Raw genomic sequence first — 9,301 nt, 5'->3', positions numbered from 1 at the left:
GGATATGGGGGATATGGGGTGATATGGGGGGATATGGGTGATAAGGGGGTGATATGGGGGGATATGGGGTGATATGGGGGGATATGGGGGGATATGGGGTGATATGGGGTGATATGGGGGGATATAGGGTGATAGGGGTGATATGGGGGGATATGGGGGGATATGGGGGGATATGGGGGTGATATGACGGTGATATGGGGTGATATGGGGTGATAGAGGGTGATAAGGGGGTGATATGGGGTGATATGGGGGGGATATGGGGGGGATATGGGGTGATATGGGGTGATATGGGGTGATAAAGGGGGATATGGGGGTGATATTGGGTGATATGGGGTGATATGGGGGGGATATGGGGGAATATGGGTGGATATGGGGGGTATGGGGGATATGGGGTGATACGGGGGGACATGGGGGTGATATGGCGTGATATGGGGGTGAATAAGGGGTGATATGGGGTGATATGGGGGGATATGGGGATGATATGGGGGGATATGGGGTGATATGGGGGTAACATGGGATGATATGGGGTGATATGGGGTAATAGGGAGTAATAGGGGGTGATATAAGGTGATATGGGGGTGATATGGGGGGATATGGGGTAATAAGGAGTAACGGGGTGATATGGGGAGATATGGGGTGATAGGGGGGATATGGGGGGATATAAGGTGATATGGGGGGATATAGGGGTGATATGGGGTGATACGGGGGGGATACGGTGGGGATATGGGGTTATATGGGGTGATATGGGGTGATATGGGGTGATATGGGGTGATATGGGGGGATATGGAGGAGATATGGGGTGATATGGGGTGATATTGGGGTTATATGGGGGGATATAGGGATGATATGGGATGATATGGGGGATATGGGGTAATAAGGAGTAACAGGGGGTGATATGGGGGATATGGGGTGATAGGGGGGATATGGGGGGATATGGGGGGATATATGGGGAGTTGGGGGGATATGGGGGGAAATGAGGGGATATGGGGGGATGTAAGGTGATATGGGGGGATATAGGGGTGATATGGGGTGATACGGGGGGGATACGGGGGGGATATGGGGTTATATGGGGTGATATGGGGTGATATGGGGGGATATGGGGGGAGATGGGGGAGATGGGGGGAGATGGGGGGTGATATAAGGTGATATGGGGTGATAGGGGAGATATGGGGGGATATGGGGGGATATGGGGGAGATAGGGGGGGATATGGGGGGATATGGGGGATATGGAGGGATATGGGGGTCCTATGGGGTCATTAAGGGCAGATATGGGGGGATATGGGGGGTATATGGGGTCATATGCGGGGAAGCTTATCGGGGTATTGTGGGGGCAGGATGTGCCCCATAGAGCACAGCCCCTGCCCCTAACCCCTATATACGCCCCATATATCCCCATATCCCCCCATATACCCCCTATATACACCAATATACCCCCATATCTCCCCATATCCCCCCCGGATCTCCCTATATGCCCCCATATTCCCCCATATCACCCCATATCCCCCCATTATACCCCCATATCTCCCCATATCCCCCCATATCTCCCCATATCTGCCCTTAATGACCCCATAGGACCCCCATATCCCCGCATATGACCCCATATACCCCCCATATCCCCCCATATCTGCCCTTAATGACCCCCATATACCCCCATATCCCCCCATATCTGCCCTTAATGACCCCCATATACCCCCATATCCCCCCATATCCCCCCATTATACCCCCATATCTCCCCATATCCCCCCATATCTGCCCTTAATGACCCCATAGGACCCCCATATCCCCGCATATGACCCCATATACCCCCCATATCCCCCCATATCTGCCCATTAATGACCCCATAGGACCCCCATATCCCCCCATATCTGCCCTTAATGACCCCCATATCCCCCCATATCCCCCCATTATACCCCCATATCTCCCCATATCTCCCCATATCCCCCCATATCTCCCCATATCCCCCCATATCTGCCCTTAATGACCCCGATATACCCCCATATCCCCCCATATCTGCCCTTAATGACCCCCATATACCCCCATATCCCCCCATATCCCCCCATTATACCCCCATATCCCCCCATATCTGCCCTTAATGACCCCATAGGACCCTCATATCCCCCCATATCCCCCCATATCTCCCCATATACCCCCATATCACCCCATATGACCCCATATACCCCCCATATCCCCCCATATCCCCCCATATCCCCCATATCCCCCCATATCCCCCCATTATACCCCCATATCTCCCCATATCCCCCGATATCTGCCCTTAATGACCCCATATACCCCCATATCCCACCTGCTGCCCCCTCTGTGTTATGGCCTTGTCCTCCAGGCTCCGTAGCTTATCTGGGTACTGTGGGGGCAGGATGTGCCCCATAGCGCACAGCCCCCGGCCCCTACCCCCCCTATACCCCATAGCCCCCTATATACCCCCTATATACCCCAATATATACCCATATCTCCCCATATCCCCCCCATATCTCCCCATATCCCCCCATATCTCCCCATATCCCCCCATATCTGCCCTTAATGACCCCATAGGACCCCCATATACCCCCTTATCCCCCCATATCCCCCCATTATACCCCCATATCTCCCCATATCCCCCCATATCTCCCCATATCCCCCCATATCTGCCCTTAATGACCCCCATATACCCCCATATCCCCCCATATCTGCCCTTAATGACCCCCATATACCCCCATATCCCCCCATATCCCCCCCATATCTCCCCATATCCCCCCATATCTCCCCATATCCCCCCATATCTGCCCTTAATGACCCCATAGGACCCTCATATCCCCCCATATCCCCCCATATCTCCCCATATCCCCCCATATCTGCCCTTAATGACCCCATAGGACCCCCATATCCCCCCATATCTGCCCTTAATGACCCCCATATACCCCCATATCCCCCTATATCCCCCATTATACCCCCATATCTCCCCATATCCCCCATATCCCCCCATATCCCCCCATATCTCCCCATATCCCCCCATATACCCCCATATCTCCCCATTATACCCCCATATCTCCCTATATACCCCCATATCTCCCCATTATACCCCCATATCTCCCTATATCCCCCCATATCTCCCCATATCCCCCCATATCTGCCCTTAATGACCCCATATCTCCCCATATCCCCCCATATCTGCCCTTAATGACCCCACAGGACCCCCATATCCCCCATATCTGCCCTTAATGACCCCCATATACCCCCATATCCCCCCATATCCCCCCATTATACCCCCATATCTCCCCATATCCCCCCATATCTCCCCATATCCCCCCATATCTCCCCATATCCCCCCATATCTGCCCTTAATGACCCCATAGGACCCCCATATCCCCGCATATCCCCCCCATATCTCCCCATAACCCCCTATATCCCCCCATATCCCCCCATATACCCCATATCCCACCTGCTGCCCCCTCTGTGTTATGGCCTTGTCCTCCAGGCTCCGTAGCTTATCTGGGTACTGTGGGGGCAGGATGTGCCCCATAGCGCACAGCCCCCGGCCCCTACCCCCCCTATACCCCATAGCCCCCTATATACCCCCTATATACCCCAATATATACCCATATCTCCCCATATCCCCCCCATATCTCCCCATATCCCCCCATATCTCCCCATATCCCCCCATATCTGCCCTTAATGACCCCATAGGACCCTCATATCCCCCCATATCCCCCCATATCTCCCCATATCCCCCCATATCTGCCCTTAATGACCCCATAGGACCCCCATATCCCCCCATATCTGCCCTTAATGACCCCCATATACCCCCATATCCCCTCATATCCCCCCATTATACCCCCATATCTCCCCATATCCCCCCATATCTCCCCATATCCCCCCATATCTGCCCTTAATGACCCCATAGGACCCCCATATCCCCGCATATCCCCCCCATATCACCCCATAACCCCCTATATCCCCCCATATCCCCCCATACCCCCCCATATCCCACCTGCTGCCCCCTCTGTGTTATGGCCTTGTCCTCCAGGCTCCGTAGCTTATCTGGGTACTGTGGGGGCAGGATGTGCCCCATAGCGCACAGCCCCCGGCCCCTACCCCCCCTATACCCCATAGCCCCCTATATACCCCCTATATACCCCAATATATACCCATATCTCCCCATAACCCCCCCATATCTCCCCATATCCCCCCATATCTCCCCATATCCCCCCATATCTGCCCTTAATGACCCCATAGGACCCCCATATACCCCCTTATCCCCCCATATCAACCCATATGACCCCATAGGACCCCCATATCCCCCCATATCTCCCCATATCCCCCCATATCTGCCCTTAATGACCCCATAAGACCCCCATATCCCCCCATATCCCCCCATATCTCCCCATATCCCCCCATATCTCCCCATATCCCCCCATATCTGCCCTTAATGACCCCATAGGACCCCCATATCCCCGCATATCCCCCCCATATCTCCCCATAACCCCCTATATCCCCCCATATCCCCCCATATACCCCATATCCCACCTGCTGCCCCCTCTGTGTTATGGCCTTGTCCTCCAGGCTCCGTAGCTTCTCTGGGTACTGTGGGGGCAGGATGTGCCCCATAGCGCACAGCCCCTGCCCCAGTTTCACGTACAGCCCCCCGTTCCGTAGCGCCCCCTGCAGGAGACGCTCCGCACCGCGCTCGTGGCACCGCGACATCGCCGCCTCGAACGCTGCGCTGCCCTATAGACAGACAGAGACCCTATAGGGATCCATAGGGGGTATAGGGCACGTATAGACCCTATATGAGCCTATAGAGCCCCATAGGGCACATACAGACCCATAGGGAACCATAGGGCACATACAGACCCCATAGGGACCCATAGGGCACATACAGACCCTATAGGGATCCATAGGGGGTATGGGGCACATATAGACCCTATAGGAACCTATAGAGCCCCACAGAGACCCTATAGGGACCCATAGGGGGTATAGGGCACATATAGACCCTATAGGAGCCTATAGAGCCCCATAGGGCACATACAGACCCATAGGGAACCATAGGGCACATACAGACCCATAGGGAACCATAGGGCACATACAGACCCTATAGGGACCTATAGAGCCCCATAGGGCACATACAGACCCATAGGGAACCATAGGGCACATACAGACCCCATAGGTACCCATAGGGCACATACAGACCCTATAGGGACCTATAGAGCCCCATAGAGACCCTATAGGGATCCATAGGGCATATAGGGCACATACAGACCCCATAGGGACCCATAGGGCACATACAGACCCCAGACAGACCCATAGGGCATATAGGGCACATACAGACCCCATAGGGACCCATAGGTACCCATAGAGCCCCATAGAGCCCATAGGGTACATACAGACCCCATAGGGACCCATAGGGCACATAAAAACCCCATAGGGACCTATAGAGCCCCATAGAGCCCATAGAGACCCTATAGGGACCCATAGGGCGTATAGGGCACATATAGACCTTATAGGGACCTATAGAGCCCCACAGAGACCCTATAGGGACCCATAGGGCGTATAGGGCACATATAGACCTTATAGGGACCTATAGAGCCCCATAGAGCCCCATAGAGCCCATAGGGTACATACAGACCCATAGGGCACATACAGACCCCATAGGGACCCATAGAGCCCCATAGAGCCCATAGGGCACATACAGACCCCATAGGGACCCATAGAGCCCCATAGAGCCCATAGGGCACATACAGACCCCATAGAGCCCCATAGAGCCCCATAGAGCCCATAGGGTACATACAGACCCCATAGGGACCCATAGAGCCCCATAGAGCCCATAGGGCACATACAGACCCCATAGGGACCCATACAGCCCCATAGAGCCCCATAGAGCCCATAGGGCACAGCCCCCCGTTCCGTAGCGCCCCCTGCAGGAGACGCTCCGCACCGCGCTCGTGGCACCGCGACATCGCCGCCTCGAACGCTGCGCTGCCCTATAGACAGACAGAGACCCTATAGGGATCCATAGGGGGTATAGGGCACGTATAGACCCTATAGGGACCTATAGAGCCCCATAGGGCACATACAGACCCTATAGGGACACATAGGGCCCATAGGGTACATACAGACCCCATAGGGACACATAGGGCACATACAGACCCCATAGGGACCCATAGGGCACATACAGACCCTATAGGGATCCATAGGGTGTATAGGGCACATACAGACCCCATAGGTACCCATAGGGCACATACAGACCCTATAGGGATCCATAGGGTGTATAGGGCACATACAGAACCCATAGGGACCCATAGGGCACATACAGACCCTATAGGGATCCATAGGGTGTATAGGGCACATACAGACCCCATAGGTACCCATAGGGCACATACAGACCCTATAGGGATCCATAGGGTGTATAGGGCACATACAGACCCCATAGGGACCCATAGGGCACATACAGACCCCATACAGACCCATAGGGCATATAGGGCACATACAGACCCCATAGGGACCCATAGGTACCCATAGAGCCCCATAGAGCCCATAGGGTACATACAGACCCCATAGGGACCCATAGGGCACATAAAGACCCCATAGGGACCTATAGAGCCCCATAGAGCCCATAGAGACCCTATAGGGACCCATAGGGGGTATAGGGCACATATAGTCCCCATAGGGACCTATAGAGCCCCATAGAGACCCTATAGGGACCCATAGGGCGTATAGGGCACATATAGACCTTATAGGGACCTATAGAGCCCCATAGGGCACATACAGACCCCATAGAGCCCCATAGAGCCCCATAGAGCCCATAGGGCACATACAGACCCCATAGGGACCCATAGAGCCCCATATATCCCATAGGGCACAGCCCCCCGTTCCGTAGCGCCCCCTGCAGGAGACGCTCCGCACCGCGCTCGTGGCACCGCGACATCGCCGCCTCGAACGCTGCGCTGCCCTATAGACAGACAGAGACCCTATAGGGATCCATAGGGGGTATAGGGCACGTACAGAACCCATAGGGACCTATAGAGCCCCATAGAGCCCATAGGGTACATACAGATCCATAGGGCACATACAGACCCCATAGGGACCCATAGAGCCCCATAGATCCCCATAGGGCACATACAGACCCCATAGGGACCCATAGGGACCCATAGAGCCCCATAGAGCCCATAGAGACCCTATAGGGACCCATAGGGCCCATAGGGTACATACAGACCCCATAGGGACACATAGGGCACATACAGACCCTATAGGGATCCATAGGGGGTATAGGGCATGTACAGAACCCATAGGGACCCATAGGGCACATACAGACCCATAGGGAACCATAGGGCACATACAGACCCTATAGGGATCCATAGGGGGTATAGGGCACATACAGAACCCATAGGAACCTATAGAGCCCCATAGGGCACATACAGACCCATAGGGAACCATAGGGCACATACAGACCCTATAGGGATCCATAGGGGGTATAGGGCACATACAGACCCATAGGGAACCATAGGGCACATACAGACCCTATAGGGATCCATAGGGGGTATAGGGCACGTACAGAACCCATAGGAACCTATAGAGCCCCATAGGGCACATACAGACCCATAGGGAACCATAGGGCACATACAGACCCATAGGGAACCATAGGGCACATACAGACCCTATAGGGATCCATAGGGGGTATAGGGCACGTACAGAACCCATAGGAACCTATAGAGCCCCATAGGGCACATACAGACCCATAGGGAACCATAGGGCACATACAGACCCTATAGGGACCTATAGAGCCCCATAGAGACCCTATAGGGATCCATAGGGCATATAGGGCACATACAGACCCCATAGGGACCCATAGGTACACATAGAGCCCCATAGAGCCCATAGGGTACATACAGACCCCATAGGGACCCATAGGTACCCATAGAGCCCCATAGAGCCCATAGGGTACATACAGACCCCATAGGGACCCATAGGGCACATAAAAACCCCATAGGGACCTATAGAGCCCCATAGAGCCCATAGAGACCCTATAGGGAACCATAGGGGGTATAGGGCACATACAGAACCCATAGGAACCTATAGAGCCCCATAGGGCACATACAGACCCATAGGGAACCATAGGGCACATACAGACCCCATAGGGAACCATAGGGCACATACAGACCCTATAGGGATCCATAGGGCGTATAGGGCACGTACAGAACCCATAGGAACCTATAGAGCCCCATAGGGCACATACAGACCCATATGGAACCATAGGGTACATACAGACCCATAGGGAACCATAGGGCACATACAGACCCTATAGGGATCCATAGGGGGTATAGGGCACATACAGAACCCATAGGAACCTATAGAGCCCCATAGGGCACATACAGACCCATAGGGAACCATAGGGCACATACAGACCCCATAGGTACCCATAGGGCACATACAGACCCTATAGGGACCTATAGAGCCCCATAGAGACCCTATAGGGATCCATAGGGCATATAGGGCACATACAGACCCCATAGGGACCCATAGGGCACATACAGACCCCATACAGACCCATAGGGCATATAGGGCACATACAGACCCCATAGGGACCCATAGGTACCCATAGAGCCCCATAGAGCCCATAGGGTACATACAGACCCCATAGGGACCCATAGGGCACATAAAGACCCCATAGGGACCTACAGAGCCCCATAGAGCCCATAGAGACCCTATAGGGACCCATAGGGCGTATAGGGCACATATAGACCTTATAGGGACCTATAGAGCCCCACAGAGACCCTATAGGGACCCATAGGGGGTATAGGGCACATATAGACCCTATAGGGACCTATAGAGCCCCATAGAGCCCCATAGAGCCCATAGGGTACATACAGACCCATAGGGCACATACAGACCCCATAGGGACACATAGAGCCCATAGGGCACATACAGACCCCATAGAGCCCCATAGAGCCCCATAGAGCCCATAGGGCACATACAGACCCCATACAGACCCATAGGGCATATAGGGCACATACAGACCCCATAGGGACCCATAGGTACCCATAGAGCCCCATAGAGCCCATAGGGCACATACAGACCCCATAGGGACCCATAGGGCACATAAAAACCCCATAGGGACCTATAGAGCCCCATAGAGCCCATAGAGACCCTATAGGGACCCATAGGGGGTATAGGGCACATATAGTCCCCATAGGGACCTATAGAGCCCCATAGAGACCCTATAGGGACCCATAGGGCGTATAGGGCACATATAGACCTTATAGGGACCTATAGAGCCCCATAGGGCACATACAGACCCCATAGAGCCCCATAG

Source organism: Coturnix japonica, unplaced genomic scaffold (genome assembly GCF_054131305.1).
Source record: "Coturnix japonica strain WE unplaced genomic scaffold, WE-NBRP24 Scf150, whole genome shotgun sequence".
In the NCBI taxonomy this organism is placed as follows: Eukaryota; Metazoa; Chordata; class Aves; order Galliformes; family Phasianidae; genus Coturnix; species Coturnix japonica.
The sequence above is the reverse complement of the archived record's forward strand: the minus strand, read 5'-3'. Positions refer to the sequence as shown.